The sequence below is a fragment of the Gossypium arboreum genome, chromosome 9 (genome assembly GCF_025698485.1).
Source record: "Gossypium arboreum isolate Shixiya-1 chromosome 9, ASM2569848v2, whole genome shotgun sequence".
In the NCBI taxonomy this organism is placed as follows: Eukaryota; Viridiplantae; Streptophyta; class Magnoliopsida; order Malvales; family Malvaceae; genus Gossypium; species Gossypium arboreum.
Genome location: NC_069078.1, coordinates 15634620 through 15645598, shown reverse-complemented (window position 1 = coordinate 15645598; position 10979 = coordinate 15634620). Strand labels below are relative to the sequence as shown.

General features: G+C 34.6%; 1 long non-coding RNA gene across 1 annotated transcript; it reads right to left on the bottom strand.

Annotated features, from left to right (window-relative positions):
* Window positions 1-223: 223 nt before the first annotated feature.
* LOC128280763 (uncharacterized) lies at window positions 224-8653 on the bottom strand. The gene is made up of 2 exons (XR_008270901.1): window positions 8564-8653; window positions 224-405 (listed from the first exon to the last, which is right to left on the bottom strand). It is a non-coding gene; the product is annotated as an uncharacterized LOC128280763 (long non-coding RNA).
* Window positions 8654-10979: the final 2326 nt, after the last annotated feature.

The window sequence follows — 10979 nt, the reverse complement described above, 5'->3', positions numbered from 1 at the left end:
GAGAGCATACTCCTGCGAACCTCATTGTAATACCCCTACCCGTATTCATTGCCGAAATAGGGTACAAGGCATTACCGGAGTTTACGAATTAAATTTTTTTTTATATTCAATATAGCCCTTTTATAAATATCTAACCTTCCTTGTAATATTAAATCGAGACCAATCCACATCAACCAAATCAATTCAACATATTTTCAAGATAGATTAAGATAACGTCATCACATATCTATAACCAGGTTTGTTAACCATACTAATGGCTAACTTTACATTCATTTCACGTTAACATTTACTTTGTTAGCTTATACATGCCATTGATTTCCAAAATAAAGTTTCTTTATATACCGAAATCCTGAGGTTGACAGTGTGATGTGTCTCCGACCAAATCCGACCTCCGAGCTCTTAACACTATAAAACAGGGAAAAAGGAAACGGGGTAAGCACTTTGTGCTTAGTAAGCTTATGTAACAAGAATTATACTTACCTAATATTTTCAATACAATACAATAAACATCCATATATCCATTTAATGCATTATTACCCTAATATGCACAAACTCAACAGTCAAGTTAGTACAATAATTTCCATGTACCAATAATATATACTATGATTGATGAGTTCGTCAATACCATGATTTCCATTTCCTTGTTATTTTTCCATATTTATCCCGTTGAATTTCTTGGAATTTGAGATGGCTTTTCAGAGGTACTCTTTTAGTGTACAATTAAGGTCATCAATTCATACTCATGTGCACATTTCCATTTCAGAGAGCACACTCATGAACCTCAACCTTGCGGCGGGATTACCGGTCGAGCTAAATCCCGCAATATAAACTCATAGAGTATTGTCGGGATTACCGGTCGAGCTAAATCCCGCAATGACAATTACTCTAATGAGCTTGGATCTGAATTACATCAAAGCTAAATTCAGACCCTAATTCGGATTACCGTCCGGCTAAATCCATTTTACACATATTCTTCGGAGGGCTATATCAAGATAGGATCACCCGTCCGGCTAGATCCTTTTTTGTCAATTCCTTTTCGAGATCCATCAATTCTCCTTTCATTCAACCGGATTTCTTCCCATTTTATCAAATATATCAATGTTTCATTCATTTTCATACAATGAACATTCAAATCATATTCATATCAATAACATACAATCTCAAGCATTTAAGAATATAATTCAAGTTACGAACTTACCTTGATACTTGTTTGTAAACAGTAAAAATCTACTAATCCCGAACTTTTCCTTTCCTCGATCTAGCTTTGTATTTGAATCTTCGGATCTAAATAAATAAATTTAATTATCAATTTAATACATTTCATGTTCATATGCAACATTCTCTATAATTCAACTATTATTTATAGTTCATTCAAAGTGTCTACTTGAGTCATAGTCACTAAATTATTTATAACTTGAGCTACGGAACTCCAAATTAAGATCCGTTAATTTTCCCTGAAACTAGACTCATATATATTTTTACCATAAAATTTTTAGAATTTTGGTTTAGCCAATCAGTACAGTTTATTCTTCAAAGTCACCCCTGCTCGTTGTCTCAATGATTCGACCCTTCTTCACTAAAAATAAATTATCTCTTTATACGAATTCAAATGATGTTCTCGTTTGTTTCTATTAAAAATAGACTCATTCAGAATTATAGACATATAAATTTAAGTCCCTACTCAATTAGCCTCTCAATTGAGCTGATTTTTCTCAATTAACATTTATTCTATCACCTTAAACTAGTTTACAGCCTTTAGGAATCAGAATTTCAGCAATAGGCTTTAATTCCAAACATTTTCACAATTAGGTCCTAAAAATCAATTTCCATTGAAATTGCCTAATAAAATCATCTCATAAACAAATTAAAGCTTTAATTTCATTCTATTTCATCATAAACTTACAGCACTCAACCATGGTGACTTTCAATTTCATCCATGAAATCAAAAACTAATGAATTTAATAGTAGTACCTAGTTGTAAAAGTCTTAGAAACACAAAAATTACAAGAAAAAGGCAAGGATTAACTCACTTGGTGCAAAAATTATTAAATACCAGCTTAGAGAACCCTCCTATGGCGTTTTTAGCTACTGGAATTGAAGAGAAATGAAGAGAAATCTAGATATTTCCTATTTAGTCCTAGTTTTATTTAGTTAATTTTGCAATATTCCAATTTTACCCTTAATTTATCAATCTTTCTGCTGATTTCATACCCTTGCTGTCCAGCCCAAATAACTTTTGGGTCTAATTGCCTTTTAAATCCTTTCTCATTAGACTCTTAAGCTATTTAATCACTCTAGCAACTTTTACACCTATTACAATTTAGTCCTTTTCATTTAATTGACTACCCAAACATTAAAATTTCCTAACGAAATTTTAATACCACATTAATAACATTTCATAAATATTTATAAAATTATTTTCGACTCGGTTTTACTAGATAGAGGTCCCGATACCTTATTTTACCCAATTTATTCAATAATTTCTTTTTCTAACTAATCACTAAATCGATAAAATTTTCCTATCAATATTTTCATACGATTTTCCTATCATATCAATTTTCAAGCAAAAATATTGAAATAAATTTCTCTTTAAATCGAATCTATGGTTACGAAACCATTGTTCCGATAACCTTGAATTTAGGCCATTACAACTCTCCCCCCCTTTTAAGGATTTTCGTCCTCGAAAATCTTACCAGTAAAGAGGTTTGGGTATTGTTTCCTCATTGCCTCCTCCGGTTCCCATGTTGCTTCCTCAATCCCGTGCTTTGGCCACAATACTTTCACCAAATTTATCTATTTATTTCTAAGCTCTTTTGTCTCCCGTGACAATATCTTGACCGGTTCTTCACTGTAAGTCATATCTGGTTGAATCTCTACTTCTATCGGAGAAATAACATGTGAAGGATCTGATCGATATCGTCGTAACATAGATACATGAAAACATTATGGATTCTATCAAGTTCCGGTGGTAATGCCAATCGATAAGCGATCGGTCCAATTCTTTCTATGATTTCATAAGGCCCGATAAATCTTGGACTCAATTTACTCTTTCGACCGAATCGAAGAACTTTCTTCCAAGGAGACACTTTCAGAAATACCTTGTCACCGACTTGAAATTCAATCTTTTTTTGCTTAAGGTCGGTATATGATTTTTGACGATCGGAAGCTGCTTTTAGACTATCTCGAATAACCTTTACTTTTCTTCATTTCCGGATCAAATCAACCCCATGTATCTTCCTTTCACTGAGCTCTATCCAATATAACGGTGTTCTACATTTTCGATCATACAAAGCTTCATACGGAGCCATTTTAATACTAGACTGATAACTGTTATTGTAAGCAAATTCAATCAAAGGTAGATACCTCTCCCAATTACCTTCAAACTCTAGTATACAACATCGAGCATATCTTCCAATACTTGAATTACACTTCGATTGACCATCCGTCGAGGATGAAATGCAAGTCTTGAAATACAACCGAGTACCCAAGGCTTCTTGCAATTTGTCCCAAAAACGAGACGTAAATCGGGGATCTCTATCTGATATAATGGAGATAGGCACTCCATGTAACCTGACAATCTCAGATATGTACAGTTCAGCTAGTTTATCTAAAGAATAATCCATACGTACCGGAATAAAGTGAGCTGACTTTGTTAATCGATCAACAATCACCCAAATAGCATCTTTTTTCCTCGGAGACAAAGGTAGCCCCGCTACAAAATCCATAGTGATTCTTTCCCATTTCCATTCCAGTATAGTGATTGGCTGAAGTAACCCCGAAGGTACCTGATGTTCAGCTTTAACTTGTTGACATATTAAACACATTGATACAAACTCAGAGATATCACGTTTCATTCCCGACCACCAGTATATCTTTTTCAGATCATTATATATTTTATTACTCCCCGGATGTACAGATATAGTACTACTGTGGGCCTCGCGTAGAATCTTCTGTATGAGCTCTGAATTCTGAGGTACACATACCCTACCTCTGAATAATAAACAATCATCGAACCAATCAAATTGTAATCATTACGACTCACACTGCGTCTGCTTAACTCAGTAACTTCTCATCATTCTTCCGAGCTTCACATATTTCTGCTGTAAAAATGTCGGTTTAGTTCTCAATTTAGCTAGGATTGAACCATCATCAGTCAATGATAACCGGGTATTCATAGCTCATAGAGCAAACAGAGATTTCCGGCTCAAAGCATCAGCTACAACATTAGCCTTACCCAGATGGTAATCAATAATCAAATCATAGTCCTTTATCAGTTCAAGCCACATGCGCTGTCTCAAATTCAAATCTTTCTGTGTCATCAAATATTTCAAGCTTTTATGATCAGTATAAATATGACATTTCTCACCATACAAGTAATGCCGCCATATCTTGGTATAAATACAATAGCGACTAATTCAAGATCATGTAGTGGGTAATTTCTTTCATGTGGTTTAAGTTGTCTTGAAGCATAGGCTATTACTTTACCTTCTTGCATCAAAACACAACCTAAACCATTTAATGAGGCATCCTTGTAAATAACAAATTCTTTACCGGTTCATTTGCACTAATACAGGTGCTTTCGTTAATAGGTCTTTCAATCGGTTGAAACTTTGTTGACATTCATCATCCACTCGAACTTTACATCTTTCGCAATAATCGAGTCATTGGAGAAGCTATCATAGAGAATCCTGTACAAACCTCCGATAATAACCACTAAACCCAAGAAACTTCTAACTTCGGATACATTCTTGGTGGACTCAATTGACAATAATCGAGATTTTACTTGGATCTACCTCGATGCCTTGGCAGATACAATGTGTCCAAGAAAACCCACTTCTCGAAGCCAAAATTCACATTTCTTGAATTTAGCATACAACCGCTTCTCTCGTAGAATTTGCAACACAATTCTCAAATGTTCGCATGTTCTTCTTCATCCCGAGAATAAACCAAAATATCATCAATGAATACTACTACAAATCTGTCTAAGTACGGTCGAATATCCGGTTCATCATATCCATGAATCTGCGGTGCATTAGTTAGCCTAAACGGCATAACTAGAAACTCATAATGCCGTACACGGTTCTAAAGGATGTTTTGGCACATCCGACACCTTTACCCGAATCGATAATAACTCGATCAAGATCAATCTTTGAAAACATAGTGGCACCTTTCAGCTGATCAAATAAATCATCAATCCAGAGTAATGGGTACTTATTCTTTATGGTTACTTTATTAAGCTGCCGGTAGTCGATACACAATCTCAAAGACCCATCTTTCTTTTTCACAAATGTAACCGAGCACCCCAAGGTGAATGACTCGGTCGGACAAAACCCCATCAACAAGCTCTTGCAACTGTGTCTTTAACTCTTTTAATTCTATAGGAGCTATCCCAGTGCGGAGCTATGGAGATCGGAGTAGTTCAGGAATCAAATCTATAGAAAATTCCACTTCTCTTCTCGGTGGCAATCTGGTAATTCTTCCGAAACACATCAAAAATTCACATACCACTGGGCGCTCTGTATCTTTGACTCGGTACCTTGTTGTCGAGTACATAAGCCAAGTAAGCATCATACCCTTTTGACATACCTCTCGTCGCCATTATCGAAATCATATCAGATACCCTCCGTCGATCGGTTTTAACCCGAGCAACTCACCATCCCGACATTTTAGCACAATATATTTTTGTTTACAATTTACTACCGCATCATCTTTGGGTTAACCAATCCATACCTAATATCACGTCAAATTCATCAAATGGCGTAACATCAAATCGGTAGGAAACAATAACCTCTTACCATCGGTGGACAATTTTACAAATTTTATCCACTAACACAGACCGCCCGGGGTTCAAGACTTTAACCACAAATTCATGAGGTTCAACAGATAAATTTTAACAATTGCAAGTTTAACACATATATATGAATGCGTAGAACCGGGATCAATCAATGCGATAATATCAATATCAAGTAAAAAAATGTACCAAGAATAACATCGGTGTCAAGCATCTTCTCCGCACAATGGCATATGTCTTAGCGGTGCTCGTACCTCGTGCCTACCTATAGTATCTTTTGTAGCTCCTCGACTACCACCGACATTACCGGATGGTCGAGGTGGTCCCCTCGAAACTAGATTACTCGGCCGATATATGTTCAACTTCTTTTCAACCCTTTCAGGACAATCTCTGAGGAAATGGTCAAAAGAACCACATCGGTAACAAGCCCCACTCTTAAATCGGCATTCTCCAAAATGAGCTTTATTACAGTACTGGCATCTTGGTTTAGGAGTGCCAACACTGCCAACACTGGTCACTGATGGAGTAGAAGGCCTTGGATTAGTGCGTTGAGAACTTCGCTCTTTGCCCGAATACCCAATGGCTGAAGTAGAACGATCCTGATATTTCTTCAATTTCTTTGAAGCAGAAAACTGTGATTTTCCCATCGGTCTTTTACTAAAATTCGAGCTTCCTCTCACTGTTTCTTTTCTTTGCTCAATTCTTCGCTTTATAAGCTCTCTCTACCAATGTAGCAAACTCTCGAATTTCAAGAATTCCGATCAGTAACTTAATGTCTTCATTCAACCCTTCTTCGAATCGTTTGCACATTTCAGCTTATGACTGTACCCATTCTCGAGCATATTTACTCAATCAAACAAATTCTCTTTCATATTCAGATACTGATCTATTGCCCTGTTTCAGCTCAAGAAATTCTTTTCTTTTCTGGTCAAGGAACCTCTGGCTGATATATTTTTTTCTGAACTTGGTCTGAAAGAATTCCCATGTAATTTCTTCTTTCAGAACAACTGAAGCTTTAGTATTCCACCAATGGTAAGCTGTATCTTTTAGCAGTGAGACGGCACATTTCAGACATTCTTCGGTGTACAAGATAATTCTTCCGAACCCGAGTAGTGTTTTCTAACCGAATTCAGCCCGCTCGAATCATCATCAATCGCTGCTCAAATTCTTTACCCCATATTTTTGAATTTTATCTCTGGAGCTTTCCTTTTTCGATGATTCAAGACTGCACCTTGTGGGATCTCGGGAACCGTGGAGGAGCAGGAGGGGGGCTTGAACTTGTCGCACTCTGAGGTTAGTTCTTAAGTATTGATTAAACCATTCATTCATCATTTGAAAGAAAATTTGTTTTGCCTCCTCCCTCGACCCTCTGTCTCGGGCCTTCTATCGCTAGTTTCTTCTCTTTGTCTTGAAGCGGAGCATGACTCCCGACTTCCTCAGATTGAGCTCGGTCGGATAACATTACTATAAGAAAAACACATTTTAAATGGTCAGGAGATATCACACTATCAATAATAATTTAAATGGCATGTATAGCTAATCCCGTATTTGCTACATCAGTCCTAAAATCGACTAAACCGTAGCTCTGATACCAATAAATGTAATACCCTACCCGTATTCATTCTTGGAATAGGTACGAGGCATTCTTGGAGTTTACTTAATTAATTTTTTATATTCAATATAGCCCTTTTATAAATATCTAACCTTCCCTGTAATATTAAATCGAGACCAATCCACATCAACCAAATCAATTCAACATATTTTCATGATAGATTAAGATAACATCATCACATATCTATAACCAGGTTTGTTAACCATACTAATGGCTAACTTTACATTCATTTCACGTTAACATTTACTTTGTTAGCTTATACATGCCATTGATTTCCAAAATAAAGTTTCTTTATATACCGAAATCCTAAGGTTGATAGTTTGATGTGTCTCCGACCAAATCCGACCTCCGAGCTCTTAACACTACAAAACAGGGAAAAAGGAAACGGGGTAAGCACTTTGTGCTTAGTAAGCTCATGTAACAAGAATTATACTTACCTAATATTTTCAATACAATACAATAAACATCCATATATCCATTCAATGCATTATTACCCTAATATGCACAAACTCAACAGTCAAGTTAGTACAATAATTTCCATGTACCAATAATATATACTATGATTGATGAGTTCGTCAATACCATGATTTCCATTTCCTTGTTATTTTTCCATATTTATCCCGTTGAATTTCTTGGAATTTTCGATGGATTTTCGAGGTACTCTTTTAGTGTACAATTCCGGTCATCAATTCATATTCATGTGCACATTTCCATTTCGAGAGCACACTCGCGAACATCAACCTTTCAATGGATTACGGTCGAGCTAAATCCGCAATATAAACTCATAGAGTATTGTCGGGATTACGGTCGAGCTAAATCCGCAATGACAATTACTCGATGAGCTTGGATCTGAATTACAAGTCCAGGCTAAATTCAGACCCTAATTCGGATTACCCGTCTAGGCTAAATCCATTTTACACATATTCTTCGGGAGGGCTATATCAAGATAGGATCACCCGTCCGGGCTAGATCCTTTTTACTGTCAATTCCTTTTCAGAGATCCATCGAATTCTCCTTTCATTCAACCGGGATTTCTTCCCATTTTATCAAAAATATCAATGTTTCATTCATTTTCATACAATAAACATTCAAATCATATTCACATCAATAACATACAATCTTAAGCATTTAAGAATATAATTCAAGTTACACGAACTTACCTTGATACTTGTTTGTAAACAGTAAAAATCTACTAATCCCGAACTTTTTCCTTTCCTCGATCTAGCTTCGTATTTGAATCTTGTGGATCTAAATAAATAAATTTAATTACCAATTTAATACATTTCATGTTCATATGCAACATTCTCTATAATTCAACTATTATTTATAGTTCATTCAAAGTCGTCTACTTGAGTCATAGTCACTAAATTATTTATAACTTGAGCTACGGAACTCCAAATTAAGATCCGTTAATTTTCCTGAAACTAGACTCATATATATTTTTACCATAAAATTTTCGAATTTTTGGTTTAGTCAATCGATCAGATTTATTCTTCAAAGTCACCCCTGCTCATTGTCAACATTCGACCCTTCTTCACTAAAAATAAATTATCTCTTTATACGTAATTAAAATGATGTTCTCGTTTGTTTCTATTAAAAATAGACTCATTCGTAATTCTAGACATATAAATTTAAGTCCCTACTCAATTAGCCTCTCAATTGAGCTGATTTTTCTCAATTAACATTTTATTCTATCACCTTAAACTAGTTTACAACCTTTAGGAATTAGAATTTCAGCAATAGACTTTAATTCCAAACATTTTCACAATTAGGTCCTAAAAATCAATTTCCACTGAAATTGCCTAATAAAATCATCTCATAAACAAATTAAAGCTTTAATTTCATTCTATTTCATCATAAACTTACAGCACTCAACCATGGTGACTTTCAATTTCATCCATGAAATCAAAAACTAATGAATTTAATAGTAGGACCTAGTTGTAAAAGTCTTAGAAACACAAAAATTACAAGAAAAAGGCAAGGATTAACTCACTTGGTGCAAAAATTATGAAATACCAGCTTAGAGAACCCTCCTATGGTGTTTTTAGCTGCTGGAATTGAAGAGAAATGAAGAGAAATCTAGATATTTCCTATTTAGTCCTAGTTTTATTTAGTTAATTTTGCAATATTCCAATTTTACCCTTAATTTATCAATTTTTCTGCTGATTTCATACCCTTGCCGTCCAGCCCAAATAACTTTTGGGTCTAATTGCCTTTTAAATCCTTTCTCCTTAGACTCTTAAGCTATTTAATCACTCTAGCAACTTTTACACCTATTACAATTTAGTCCTTTTCATTTAATTGACTACCCAAACATTAAAATTTCCTAACGAAATTTTAATACCACATTAATAACATTTCATAAATATTTATAAAATTATTTTCGACTCGGTTTTACTAGATAGAGGTCCCGATACCTTATTTTACCGAATTTCTTCAATAATTTCTTTTTCTAACTAATCACTAAATCGATAAAATTTTCCTATCAATATTTTCATACGATTTTCCTATCATATCAATTTTCAAGCAAAAATATTGAAATAAATTTCTCTTTAAATCGGATCTATGGTTACGAAACCATTGTTCCGATAACCTTGAATTTAGGCCATTACACTCATTCTTACAGCGGGATTGCCAGTCCAGGCTAAATCCCCTGTAATATATACTCATAGAGTATTGTCGGGATTACCAGTCTAGGTAAAATCCCCTGCAACGACAATTACTCTAATGAGCTTGGATCTGAATTACCAATCCATGCTAAATTCAGACCCTAATTCGGATTACCTATCCGGGCTAAATCCATTTTACACATATTCTTCGAGAAGGCTATATCAGGATAGGATCACCCATCCGGGCTAGATCCTTTTTATCGTCAATTCTCTTTCAGAGATCCATCAAATTTTCCTTTCATTCAACCGAGATTTCTTCCCATTTTTATAAAATATATCAATGTTTTATCAATTTCCATACAATGAAAATTCAAATCATATTCACATCAATAACATACATTTCAAGTATTTAAGAATATAATTCAAGTTACACAAACTTACTTCGATACTTTTTTATATACAAAAATCTACTAATCCCGATCTTTTTCCTTTCCTCGATCTAGCTTTGTATTTGAATCTTCTAGATCTAAATAAATAAATTTAATTATCAATTTAATACATTTCATGTTCATATGCAACATTCTCTATAATTCCACTATTATTTATAGTTCATTCAAAATTGTCTACTTGAGTCATAGTCACTAAATTATTTTTATCTTGAGCTACAGAACTCCAAATTAAGATCCACTAATTTTCCCTGAAACTAGACTCATGTATCTTCTTACATAAAATTTTCAAAATTTTTGGTTTAGCAAATAAGTACAATTTATTCTTTAAAGTCACCCCTATTCTGCTGTCTAACAGTTCTAACCCTTTTTCACTAAAAATTAATTATCTCTTCATGCAGGATTCAGATGATGTTCCCGTTTGTTTCCCTTGAAAATATACTAACTCAGGATTCTAAAAATATAAATTTAAGCCCCTAATTATTTTTTTAATTTTTTTATGATTTTTCAAAGTCAGAACA